Source organism: Athene noctua, chromosome 1 (assembly GCF_965140245.1).
Source record: "Athene noctua chromosome 1, bAthNoc1.hap1.1, whole genome shotgun sequence".
NCBI classification, from domain to species: Eukaryota; Metazoa; Chordata; class Aves; order Strigiformes; family Strigidae; genus Athene; species Athene noctua.
The window spans coordinates 102,783,881-102,798,270 of NC_134037.1; positions in this window are offsets into that span (position 1 = coordinate 102,783,881).

The window sequence follows — 14,390 nt, forward strand, 5'->3', positions numbered from 1 at the left end:
AATCTAAGATGTCCCCAGAATTGCTAAAACAGAAGTTTATCAGAATGCCATAAGGTCTATTATTAGCCCCTTCTTTACACTCTGACAAAAAGGGGATTTGGTAGCAAGGGCCATAACTGAAAAACTGTTGCCAGTACCTTGTTATTACTGAGTGAGAAGCAGCAAGCTCCATGTTATTTACTAGCCTTGGATGTCACGTTTCAAAAGCCCCAGTTGCCATTTAATTAATAGGTTAATAACGAAGGAATGTCCTCAGCTTTAAAAATGCTTTTATTTTTTTTAATCAAAGCAGGAAAAGCTGAATCAGTTTTGTACTGAGTCATGAGCATGGACATAAAATGGATAAATGGGAACCAGTTAATACTATTTATTTGGACTTTCACAATGGCTTCAAGAAGTTCCTTCATCAGTGGCTTCTAAAGAAAGTGTTTGATGAGGCTGGAAGGATCATAGCAGCTCATCACAGCGAAAGGCTCTAAGTTACTTCAGTGCCATCTCCTCTACTCACCATCTCTACAGCATGAACTAATAAATTTCACTCTCCAATATTATTCTGTGTGTTTGTCTGGGCACTTCCCCTATTCATTAGCTTAATCACATCATTAACACTCCTTTAGCCTGGGAAAGAGTTTGAAGGGAGGGTGGCATGCCTGGCCTTGCAGCTGTTTGGGGCTGGAGTCAGAACGGTAGGCCTGTCCAGAAAAGACCATTGGAGCATCAAGCAAGGGGTGATCAGTCAGGGGGGTACCCTTTTTAAAAGAGATGTTCTGGGTTCCTCTGGCACAGCTAGTGCTGACAGAAAACTTGAGTAAATGGAGAATAAGCCTGATTTTCTGACAATTCATGTTTCTCAGGTATCACTGAACACGATGCTATGACTTAAAATTATCTGCTCCTAAGCACGGTCTCACTCTTTCTCTGTTGCATTAAAGAACATGATTAAATTAATTGAAAAACCAGCAGTGGAGGTTGCAGGTCTGTAGCTTGACTTACTGCTGCTCTGCTGCCTGTTATCCTCACCCATAGTATGGGTAGAGCCGGTGGTAATGAACACCACCTCTTTCTGCCATTCCAGGTCTTTCCGGCTGTTTTGTACTTCAGTTCTTGCTCCCCTTCTCCCGCATTGGTATTCTGAGAGGAACTGGGTGGAATGCAGTTAAATGCTGGCAAAATGCAGCTAAACCAGGAAGAAGCCCCAAAGGAATAAATTCGTGTCTGAATTAATTTCTGCTACAAGCTGGAAGCTTTCCAGTAACTTCAGAGGCTGCCTGCTCAAGTCCAAAGGAAAGAGATAATTTAGAGATCATGTTGTGGTGCAGAAGCTCTCTGAGTGCTTACAAGTCATCTCACCTGAAATCTGGGCATTTGGTGGAAGTAGTCCATGGAAGATGGGGAGCCCAGAGGCACGAAAGATGCCGCCTTGTCCTCATGGACGAGAAGAACTGAGGCAGATGGCAGCAGCACAGCAAGGTTCTGTTTCCAAAGAAGTGAGTCTGAATGATAGTGCTCAAAATTTGGGCACCTAAATGCACCACAGAAGCTACTTTTCAGTGGGAAAATATACTAGGGAAAGTCTCTGTTAGTTACTGGAGGAGGTCCCACAGTAATGGCAGTGCTGCGAGCACAAGGTGATGGGGTGTTTCTGGTGGTGCAGAAACAGCCATCAGGGTGAGCAAAGAGCGAACAAGACAGCTTGACTGAAGCAGCAAGGTACAGAGCACCAAGAGCAAAGCTTCCCCGGGCAAGAAGATTTGACTCTAAGAATTTTGCTGCACCTCTTCTAGAGATACAGAATAGACGCAGAGCGGAACAAACTTAGATCTAGGGTTTTTTTCCCGGAACTTTGTGAAAGGCAAAATGATTAATGGTATAAAGTAACTTTCACATGAGCAGAGCCCTGAAAAACTTCTTTTTCTTTTCTCAGTCAGATACAGTTAGGTATCTTTTCCCTCCTGTTGACTTATGCTTACAAGAGAGAAACAGTGAAGGTCCTCTCTCCTCTAGAAACGTGGCATCTGAGGTTAGCACAGGAGCTAGGAAGGACCGTGCAGACAGAGCCTCCACCAAGCAGGGATGGAGCAAAGAACTGCCCCTCAACTGTCACCCATTTACAATATTCAGACCTACAGTCAGTTTGTGATTTAGGGAGGACTACAGCACAGCAGAGGCGTCTGGTTTTCTATATGTATTGCTTTTTCTTTTCATTTCCTGCAGGAGGGGCTCAAGCAGGATTTTACGACGCACAGAGACATGGTAGAGAAATTTTGCCCCGGTGGTAAAACCACAGTGGTTCTCCTTCCTCTAAAGCAGAGAGGAGGAAAGAGCAGCAGGACTTGCATGGACGTTTTGCGGAAGGAATCTCAACAGCTTGTGGGAGACTAAGGTTAGTCTTTTCTCGATACTGTATTTTACTAAAGTTGTTGAAATAAAGAAAATATATTCAGTAGGTAACAGAAAGCAGCATCAATCACATTAGCTAGAAATGTGTATCCTTAAGCTCCTGGTCTTATGTGGCAATTTGCCAAATTTTTCCCTTGGTCAAAAGAATGTAGTGTCTTCAGTGGGCAAAATGGTAACGCCTTCTATTTGCAAGTGATAAGCAAGGTGTGAGGACTTTTCAACAGGATATGGAGCATCTAATAAATCACTTTATTCGACAATATTTGGAGCAGTCAAACCTATAAGAGAGATTTTTGCCTGGACTCACCTTCTGCATGAACTTTTCAGATGCTTATACACATGTGTACTAGTAAATTAGACATATATAAGCCTCCCAGCTTATAGAAAAAAAAAAAAAATTAGCATAACGTGTTTCAAACTCTTTGGCTCCATTAGTTTTTTCAGTTCTTGGATCAGGAGCTTGTTGAAGAGCATCTTCAGGCTTGTATGGAGAGTCTCTTCTCATGGTTTCCTTCCCCAGGTGCTCTGGATAGGAGGTTCTAGGACATCCGCTTTCTATTAGGTCATCTGCCAAGACCTCCAATGGCTTGTAAGTTACCTTTGCCACAGGAAAGGGCAAAGCAAGGGGTAGAGTATAGAAATGCCTCCGGTGCATCTAAGGCGTCAGTGTAGACATGGAGAAGAAAGTCAGTAAGCAGATCTTGTTCATCCTTCTCCCTGGAGCCAGTCAGTAGGTGTGTTACTGCGTATGTTCTCATGTTAAGAAATTCTATTTCAGAAAGTGGCACTGTGCTGAGGAAACCATTTTAATGCCAAGGCAAAAAGTTGAAGGCCAGATCAGCTCTTGAGAATCTTCTGTTACCTGCAGAGTTTGTGGCTCAGGCATTTTCTTGTGTTGTGGTCCCCCTATCCCCACCCGTCCCAGCATGTGGATAAGTTCCCTGACTGACCTGTCAAATGTGAATAACGATGAGAAGCTTCAGTGATTCACGGCTAGGACACACGAAGTGCTCCGTTCTCTGCTCGTACTGTGAGGCAATTATTGCAATTTGTGCTGTTTGGCTGAGTGAACAGTTTGAAATGAACCACTGAGCCATCTGTTCCTCCAGCTGACATCAGGCGTGTCAAGAGTAGCAGTTAGCTTGTGCTGGGAAAGAAACATCTCACTGTCATTAAGGAAAGTTCAAGAAAGGGGGGGTGTGGGGGGTTTTTTCTTCCCCTTCTACTATTTTAAAACAGACTCTTTCTTTCATATTTTCTTGTGGCTCAGGCTATGTTCTCTGGAGACTTTTCTGGCCTCTAGTGAGGGCCTTGGGAGCAGGGAAATGGCTACACTGAGGACTTTCTCTCACCTCTTCCATGCTTTTGGTGAGAGAAGGAGTTTATCAACAGGGTCTGAGTTTTATACCGTTGTTTTGCTCTTCCCTTACTCTGTTCACCCCTGTAGGCTGCTTTCTTGAGCTGAGGGCTTCAAGAAATAGTCTCCCTTAAAGCCAGCTCTCAGGAAGCTTTTTCAAAGGGCTTTTGGAGGTCATATTTAATCCTCTGCAATTACTAAAAGATACCTGCTACAAGAAAAAGTCATTATCTCATTAGTAGTAGGAAGACCAGGAAAAGGTTTGGCCTGTTTCTCAGTGGAGAAGAAGTGCTATCTACAAATGACACAAAGGAATTGGGTGTTTGATGCCTGTTCTCCATTTGTGTTCACTGAGAGTTACAAGGAACAGATGGCTCGTGCAGCTAATGCTAGAGGCTAAGGGATGAGGTGAGCCTAAGACAGGGTGGACAAGACTTAAGCAGAATGTTTTAAGATTGACCAGGCCTGGTGAACTGTGTCCCTGAATACACAGAAACATGATGCAGGATTTATGAAAGCTTGTTGTGGACAGGCAAGGCACCAGCAGATTGGGAAAAGCTAAGATAGTGCCTATCTTTAAGAAGTATATCTGGTGCAGGTAGAGCAAAGTTGGGCAATTATAAAGCAGTTTGCATCAAAACTTTTAGGACAAATTCTCAAAACAGTTTAAAAGAACCTACAAGAGAAGTGACTCAAAAAAAAAAAAACAAAACCCACCAAACAAAAAAATCCAAACAAAACAAAGCACCACAAAATTACACCACACTAAGCTTATTTCCTTCTAGACAAAAAGTGGCCAGAGAAGAAGCCATAGATACTCTCTATCTTGATTTGCAGGGCTATGGCAGTGTGGCACAACATTCCTGTTAGAAAAGCCAGGAAAACGCTGAAAGGCCTGAGGGAGGGGTTTGATGCCAAGCTGGATGTGTGGCATCCCTGGAGGGCAGCAGTGGCAGCAGACATTACATCACAAGCTTTCCATTACAGTCTGTTCTGGAGCAAGTCTTTTAATGGGTTTGTTAACAGTCACTGCTGGGCAAAGGCCTGGGCTTATTACATTTGTAAATTATAAGAAGCTTCAGAAGTCTTTTAAAGAGCAGGATTTGAATTCAAGATGTTATCAACAAATAGGAAAAATTACCTGGGAAACAACAAGAAAAAAAAAAATTCAACACGGGCAAGATCATGGTTGTAGGCTGGAATAATCAAGTGCACAATACAAGGTAACAAAATACATTGCTTAACAAAAAATTCTGCAAAAACACAAGAAGGTAGTACTGTGGACCACAGATTAAACAGGAGTCCACAGTATGATGATTACTGAGGAAATATAAATAAAATTCAGAGTTGTTTACCTTTATAAAAGTATATAACTTTTAGGATTTTTGAAGCCAACCATCCCTTCTACTCAAAACCATCAGACTTTGTCTGGCCTAGAATACCCATCTAATTTGGGACACTGTATTCAGAGCAGGTGTAGGCCAATTAGTCCAGGGAAGGCTGGAAAATGAAAGAGGTGACTGAAAGGTGAAAAGCTTAGGTCTTCAGATACATAAAATCCTATTGCAGAGAGCAGGAACACCTGCTCTTTTTGGTGGAGAGGGTAAACAAGGAAAATTAAGGTTCAAAATTAGGAGAAACATTTTAATGGAGATGGTACAAAGGCATGGGAACCCATCACTCAGGGCGGTGGCATTTGTGTAAACTTTGCTGTCTTCTTGGCATGAATGGAAGCAAAACTGCTGCTGCACACATTGCCATGGGAAGAAAAACTACATCTGTGGCAGGGTGTGGAGAAATGGGAGACTGGTCAGGGCTCTGAGGGCACCATCAGGCTCCACCACCTCTGCTCCGCCCCAGGGTTCAGCTCCCCATCCTGCTGCTCTCCTCCACAGGTGCCCCAGGGCTGGAAGGGCCCCAGGGGAGGGATGGACCCGGTGGTCCCCGAGGTCCCGGGGTACCCTGGTGTGGCACAGCCTGGCAGAGCTGGGTTTGCTCTGCAGTTTGTCAAAGGGCACCCGAAACGCTTGGGCTTTGAATTGAGTCAGCTGGGTGAAGTCCCAGGGGAGGCTGCCCTTTAAGGTACTCACCTGCCATTATTGCCTCCGCAATGTTTCCCAAGTGAATGCCACCTCACGTTGTTGGAGTTCTTTGTCTTTGGGAAAGAACAGACATTTTTAGCAGAAGAGCTTTTTGTTGATCAAATGAACCAGGCTTCTTCCTTTACTGCAGAAAGCACTTGTGCTAAATGGACAATAATTTAACCAATTCTATGGTCCATTATCCCACAGAGCAGAAAAAAGCAAACTACTGTCTTAAGCAAATAGACACTAGATAACAAAATGATTTATTTTTAATGCAGAATTTATGTTCATCCAGCCCCATGCTGTCATTTTTTTCATATACCAAGAACTGCAGCCAAACCAAGTTACATGCCTCATCTCTGTTTGTGATCACTTCATTTGTTCATAATTAATATGTCCTACATCCTGCAAACCCAAGCAATAGCATCTGAGAGCTTTCTTTCTCTCTCAATAGTCAGTAAACAGGCATCTGGCTGAGACGCGCTTGGCATTGTTTAACCAATAGACAGTTGTGTTTTATGGGATTGTGGCACACTGGGCCAAATTCCAGTCCCACTGGAAATCCCTGGTCCCACTCCAAGGAATCCAGGATAAGGACAACAGAGACGTCGGGGCCCAGTGTTTTTATTCTGGTAGGTGGATCCATCCCTGCCTTATCGACACCTCTTCACCGGCATATGGGACATTGCGCTAAAGCTGTTGGCTGTTCTGGCAGTAAGGTGTGGGCTTGTGTGCTCCATGACAGGATTTGAGACAGAGGGGATGAGGGAGTGACTCAACATCTAGTAATTACCCTAGTAACAATGATCTATTAACTAAAGATGGTGGCTTTTTTCCAAAAACTCTGAATAGCACCCAAAGACATTTTGGCTGCCTCTGCACTTGGTGTTTCTCATAGCACATGCAATCCTTGTACCTGTCTTTTTAGAGAGCTGGTCAGGATTCCTTAACAGGTGGTGCTTGACTGGAAAATGATGAAGAGGCCAACTGTGCTGCACTTCCAGCTCAAGCAATTTAGGATGTCTTATCTATTTAGTAGGGTTTGGTTTGGTTTTTGTTTTTTTTTTTAAAAAAAAAAAAGTAACTAAGTAATATTATCCTCCTTTGGCATAGGCAACATTTTCTACTTCATTTTATCTATTCAAGGTTAACATCCCCTTATAATCTACACTTACTAAACAACCTTTCCCTAGAGTATTTTGCCAGGATCTCATTGACAAAGACAGTTGTTCTCCTGCTTGACACAGGAACTATTTCTTTGCCTTATAAAATGTATACCCTGCCAGGACTTGCTGTCCAGGTAAGGGATGAACATTAATACGGCAGGAGGCTCTTTCTCCCAGGGCATATGAGGCAGGTCCCTGAAAGGGTCCCTGCCTGGGGCTGGGGAGGAAAGCACTAGTTGCTGGCCCGAGCCCCACCAGGCCAGCCCAAGCTGCACCAGGGCCAGCCTGAGCAGGCGGCCAGGAGCCACAGGGGAAAAGCATCGCTCGAGCAGAGCGGACAAGAGGAGCTGGAGCCACCTCCTCTCTCTCTCCCTCTCCTCACTGCTGCTTCCCACGCTTCTCCAAGTGACAGAAAATTTTCATTAAAAGGAATGCTGGATTCCAAAGCCCGACTTCTTATTTGCATTCAGAGCCATTAATGAAACTATTTCATTATTTGAAATTTAAATGGAAATAATAAATTTCTCCAGAAGAAGGCCAAGAAATAGCCAGAGATGTTTTGAATGTCCCAAAGTTCTTCAAGCTTTCTTGGGTTCATGACTTTCTAGTGTGAACATGGTGATAGTTGCTTGCCAGCTAAATATTCTGTATGTTGCAGGAACATTTTTCTGTGAGGGCAGATGGTGTTCGATTGATAGTCAGAATAATACATGAACAGCAGAGAAGATGTGGGTTGATTAAATAATTAGCATACTGTGACATTCTATTGCTTCACTGTAACTTAAAGCTAGGTCAAAACGCTGGTCTATATTGCACCTCCCTCCCTCCCTCCTTTCTTTCTTCTGGTTGCTTTTATGTTCACTCCAAAGGAAAGTTTTAACACAAATTAAATCCTTTCTTGGTAGCAAAATGTGAGAATTTGTTACTCAGCCCTGCACATATAGAATAAAAGCAATAGTATAAAGGAAATTACATTTTGCTAAATGAATTTAAGTTGCCAGGCAACCCATCATATCCAGTGTAGGATCTACTCAAGCATTACTGTGAACAAATGGCTTAATATGTGGCACAGATCAGTGTTTAGACCAAACCAGATGATCTCAGGAAGCCAGGGCAATGAGGACTAGCATGAGGACTGAAGGCTGGTTTTCAGTCACCTTGTCCGTATGAGTGGCTCTTTGCCTTCACAGTTTCTTTGTGTGTCCACCAGAAGTCTAATAGAGGTATCAACTCTACCCCTTCCTGCCCCCCTGTTCTGTAATTGTACAGTAATAATAATTACAAGCAGTTTGCTGTCAACCGAGGAATAAACATAGAAAACATGCTTCTCTCAACATGGATATCATTATTCACTAACTAAATACAACCCACTGAATTACTTATCCTCCCCTCTAAGTCCTGTTATCTATTCAGGGTTTTTGGAGACTTTCTGTGAATAAAATCAAAAGTAGTTGTCCCACTAAGAAATCACTATCTTGTAAAGCTTTAGTGCTGACTAAAAAGAGAGCAGCATCTTTGGCTGCCATAATCACTGGCCAGGGTGTAAAGGAGAAGTTGCCATAGTAACTCACAGGTTCGGTTGTCTGAGACTTTGGATGGTGGTGTACCTCCACTAGGAATAAAAATGAAAAAAATGAAAGACGTTATCATCTACTACCCTGTATGTGTTAGTGCTGTCTCCAGAGTAGTTTTCCAGATGTCCCCAGTGCTGCAGCTCTAGTGTCTTACAGTGTCCAAAAAGAGTCCCACAAAGCTGGTAAATCTCATCTTCTTGTTTCGCTATGAAATTAACGTTCACCTTGCTGCTGTCAGTCCTGCAGGTGAGGATTAAATTTTTTTGTTTGAGAACAATCATGGTAAAATTGATCGGGGGAGGCAGTTCATGACCTCTGCTAAGGTAGGCTGACACTGTGAAGGAAGCGCAATAGTGCTCCTGGAGCAGCTTGAGAGGATGTATGTTCTCACTCCAGCATCTGTCTGAAGAAAAAAGTTTAATATTTCTGTGTCAAAGTGCTGCAAAAACAAACTATACAAGAAATGCTTATGTCAGTGGGTATCCTCAGAGATTACACTTGAAAATCACATTTCTTGATGTTCTTTTGCTATTTTAGAGAACAAATGTACAAAAGTGATATTAAAATTTACGGAATTATTTATATTATCTGAAAGATATTTTAATACAAATCCTATAGTTAACTATTTTTAATTCTATGAAAAGTATTTGTATTGTGTGGAAATAGAAAGTCAACCAAAAGTAATACAAAAAGAAATGACGCACTTACAAATATGTCTTGGGAAAGAGGAGACTGATGCTTTTAACACAAGAGGATAGATGAAGACTTCCACTGTGCAACTCATAGCTCAGCTCAAGACTGATTTGCCTCCTCCTGAAGTCTGCTGAACATTTTTCTGCTCAGGTGTGTGGTGTAAAGACCAGGTGCTACTCCTGAAGACACCTTCCGCCTGCCTGATTTCTGGGTGAACCTTTATTTGGAAATTACATTCTTTGATTCCTGCCCTAAACTGTTAGTATAACACATGCCTCTTGTGCTAAGCAGTTGCTTTGTTCTTCTAAGTGATTAAATTTGTCTGCTGGGAGGAACTATTCCAATATACTCCTGTTTATCTTACAAAATATTACATGGCTTAATAAATGCATAATCTAGGTCATTATTGCTATTATTAGTTTTTAAAGTAGTTTATTACTACAGCCAGATCCAGGGATTGGAATTGTTGCAAATTTATGCCTTCCCTGCTCTTAAACTGAAGGAATGACATGATGAAGAAATATATATGAAGAAATACTGGGACCCACAGCTGCATTTCAGACTATAAGATAAATTGACTTAGATCACATACCTCAGAATCATTTACTCGCTTAATTTATAAAATGCACCTTGAAAAACGTGTTTGTTTAATATAAAAGATGAAGGTCAAATAAAGAGGACTGGGCTGGACTGGATGAGAAAAAACATTTCAAAACTGGCATCCCTTTTAGTTCAGTCACGGACTGCAAATTGAGAGTGCTCCTAAAGTTTATATTCACCAGATGAGTTACAGGAGTAATTTTCTCCCCAACCTAATGGAAAGAAGAAATCCAATTACATTCAGAATCCTCAGCAAGAACAGGTATAACTTTGCATCTAGTTATTAACATTTACAACTGTCATCAGAGGGATTGTTTGGAAATACAGCAAATTCTCCTCCTTTCTTGACCTCTGGAAGGTTTGAAAATGTCGTGTAAAGCATTCACTATCCATAAAACATTAACAGAAATGGTCAGGTTTATACCAGGGTGCTTAGATGCAGATAGTGAAAAGGACAACCTGTGAGTACAAAGCACATGATTTCTGAGTAAAAATACAGTTGGAAAAGTATGTTTATGGCATTCAGTTGTGATTCTGAAGGTCTGGTAGGGCTGTGGATACTCAAATTCAGTTGAAAGTCAGTGGGAGTAGTAGCATGATTAGCTCACTCTAACTCAGCTTGTGATGCTCATATCAATTTTGTAAGAAACTCCCAAACAAGTATACAGAATTACCTGGCACAACATTCTTATCAAGCTCCAGATGTAAATGATTCTGTGCTCTCATTCTCTTAATTTTGCTTTATCAGCTAACTATGTTCTTACAATAAAAACGAGGGGTCATAACATTAGTGGGATGTGGGGGTGGTTTAGGACTGAATGTCATCACTTGTTCTGAGGGACTCCTGAGACATGCAATAATGCAGTTATTATGCATTCTGAATGTGTCTATCATAGTCGTCATAGGTAAATTGGCAGCTACAGCCCTGAAGCCTATAAATGTTTGCTATTTGAGTGTTACAAAGTAAAAGGGTTTGATCATGCACCATATGACATTTAGTAAAATGTCAGTTATGCTCCTTTAATCTGAAGGAATTAATCTGAATAAAAGTTCAAAGGATGAGGATTAAAAGCTCACAAAGATACCAGTTACTGTGTACATCCATAATGATTCCTGTCTGGTCTCCATTTTCTTCTAGCTACTGATCAAGTAAATATGTTTTATGGGAAACCTTATTTTGAGATTTTTTTTTCCCAGTGGCAAAAATCCTGACCAAAAAAACCGCCATAAAAACTCCTTACCCAACCCCACCCATTATTCCTTAAAACAAAGGCATCATTTTGAGGTTTCTGAGGGACTGGGACTCATGTGATGCCTTCATGCCTCTCTCTCATACTTCAAATTATAGTGAAAAGGTGTTTATTCTTCTTTATTGCATCTGTTTTTCACTATTAGTTTAGAATACTCCTGTTTAGCGGCTGCAAATGTTCCTTGATTGATAACCTCTTTCTTATTTCCTACTAATTGTTTGTCTGAATTATAAAGGAGAGTTTGCCATCTCCCACTACAAAATATGCTTGACCAGCAATATCAATAAAACCTGCTAAAAAACCAAGGCAATTTTTAAGATTGCATTCTGGATTTTAGCATCTATCTTTTGATTTACTGAGAAGGTAAAAGATGTGTATGAAACATATGGATGATGTACTGTTCTGAAAGATGCTGTGACTAGGAGTGCTGAAACACGAGATGCTGACTCAAAGGTGAATTTATATATACCATTATATTTGTTTGGGCTTGTTCCAAATAATGGTGGAATTAATTTCAAAAGCTGTTCTTTCTATCTGGATGAAAGAATAAAACCATTCAAAAACATCTTCAACTTGTTGCCTTTCTTTGACAAAAATTCATTCTTTTCACAGTTAGAAATAACTGTGCTTTAATTTGTGAAGTGCAAAATTATTTTTGAAACTCTTGCTATACAGGAAAGCATTCAGCTTCCTCTCTGAATTGGCCCATGGACTTCACGAGAAGAGGAGCAGCTTGACAGTCCTGGTGATTCAGTCCTGCTAGACACCCCATGGGCTAGCTATAGAAAGCCTCCAAAGGTAAGCTTAATGCTCCCTAGTTGTGTGTCAGCTGCGTGCAGGTCTAGTCTCCCTGAATAATTTAGAGATGTTTTAAGTTACTCTCATTGCAAATGGCCTTGAAAAGGTAAACAAGTAGTTGGTCTGGTGGGGCCCAAAAATTTCCTAGCTGTGTCCCTGAACACGTCACCATTCATTCCCTCTCTGCTAGCAGGGTAACACAAGGCTACCTTTGCATGTTTGTGCTCAATTTTGTGTTCAGTAGCAAGCAGAGGTTTATTTTATTATATCAGAGTAGATACACTGATGTCCAGAGGAGGAATACACTCCTTTGAGACTGTACTGCATTTACTGTATTAACCCTGTTTCCCTCTGAAAAATTTTTTTGAACAAAGACGAAAGGTCAGGTCCCATATCTTAGTTGTACTTTGTGTTTGCATTGCTCCATAATGCCTTTAACTCTCCCATTTTTTGTTTGTGCATTTAGTTATTCATGTGGTATTCATCCATTTTTGGACATATAAGTTGAATTTAAAATGTTAGAGTCTAGACGTTACAGTTTTTGTGGTTGTGGAAAATGAAGTGAGAGGTGTTTCATAATGATAAATAACACAAAAATTGATATGCTGTAGTTACATTTCCAAGGTGTAATTATGAGTTTATTACTGATATTTTCAACGCAGTCTTAATTAACTGTATAAGTTTAGTGTGTGCAAACATGAAACCATTTTTTCATGAGTTTGGAGGATTTTCTTTTTAGACCTGTGCATGTGAGCTTCATACAAATGCTGTGCTGGTGTCAAACTGGTACTTGAACTTGTAGAGTGTGATTGAAGGAGGCAGACTGGGGTTTTAGGGATTGGCACTATCTAAAATGAAATTTTAATTCAGTCATATATTGCACTTAGAACATTTCATGTCAGTAGCTTCAAAATTAAGTATATAGCAATAAAAGCTTTCCATTAATAAATCTCCATCAGTCCAAAAAGCTGGCTTTCCTTTATTTCTCATTGTGATAATGAGTTTTAAAAATTATTAATGACCTAACCTCTTGGTTTTCAAAAAGCCAGGATAGCAAACACATTTACTGCATAAGTGAATTGCCTACACAGTACCTGCAGCTTTTTGTGTTTTGCATGTTTGAAAAAAAAGCAACCCAGGCTTTCCGTGTCAGGGTAAATTTATTTCCAAAGCATGGATTTCAACTAGTAGTACCTAAAGGTGACTGAAAAATTCTCTGTGTATGTAGAGATTAGTCTGATACGAGCCTCTGGAAATAGGTATATTTTGCAGGATACTCTGGGATATTGAAAACGGATAGATTTTTAAGACATCAGTCCCCAGAAACCAATACTGGAGTACTATTTTAAGACTTGTTTATTTCTTGTGCTCCATAACGCATTTACTAGAGATCTTTTCAGCCTGGGACAGTTCTAGCATTAATGTTACCATCAGTGATATGCTGTCACAAGGTATTGAAGCTAGTAGAGCAAAAGACAAAACAGTAAACAGCCCATGGCATCCACTGGAATGCAGCCATCCATTAATGAATCCACATATATATACACCTTCAGTATCACCGAGGAGTGCAGGTGTGTTTACTATCTGGGAGAGGGGAGCTCAGGCACATATGCATATGTAATATAGCTAATGTAGATGTAAATAAATAAGAAACTAGAAACGTTTCTCACAAATTCTTTCACAGGGTAAGCCATCAGTTTATTGGAGCCAGCATCTCCTCAGAATCTCACACCCACTAATTCCTTAAAGGATTAGTTGTCTCTATGTTTTTAATATGTAACTTTGATTAGAAACCGTAGGATAAGATAAAAAGGGAAAAAGTTGCAAGGAAAGACAAGGATTCACTTCAGAGTGAAAATCTCTATCTTGTGCATATACGATATGGTGTGGCTCTGGAGGAACACATTCTCTATTTTTCTGCTTTGTGTTTTAGACCTCATGAACTGTATTGTGTTTGGAGACAATACATAATTAATAAGATATAATACTGTCTTGATACATTTCTGGCACTCTTTGCATACAGTTGGTAACTGAGATAAATTGTTTAACCAAGAGCTGGGTGGTGACAAGAGACTTAGTGCTTGCCCCATTCACCTTGAGCCCCACAAAAGCCGGGAATTGTATTTCTAAGTATTATTTCAGCCTGTCTGGGAAAGGTTCACTCACTCACTCTGAGCAGCATACAGATGCAAGAGCATTCAAAAGAGACCTGTATACATAAACCAATACCATCTGTATTGATCGATCAAGTGGAAGATCGATTTCTAATTCAATACAAAGCTTTTATCTTAAATAAATACTTCAATAGCAATGATCCCAATACCTGGAAATGATAGGCAGCCTGTGGGGATTATATTGAGCGGTATGTTCCCTGTATTACAAAATGGCTTATACTTGGGATAGTGCTTGCAACAATATAAAAGAAAGCTTTTTATAACAAAGTAAATGAAAGGAGGGTCAGATTCAGG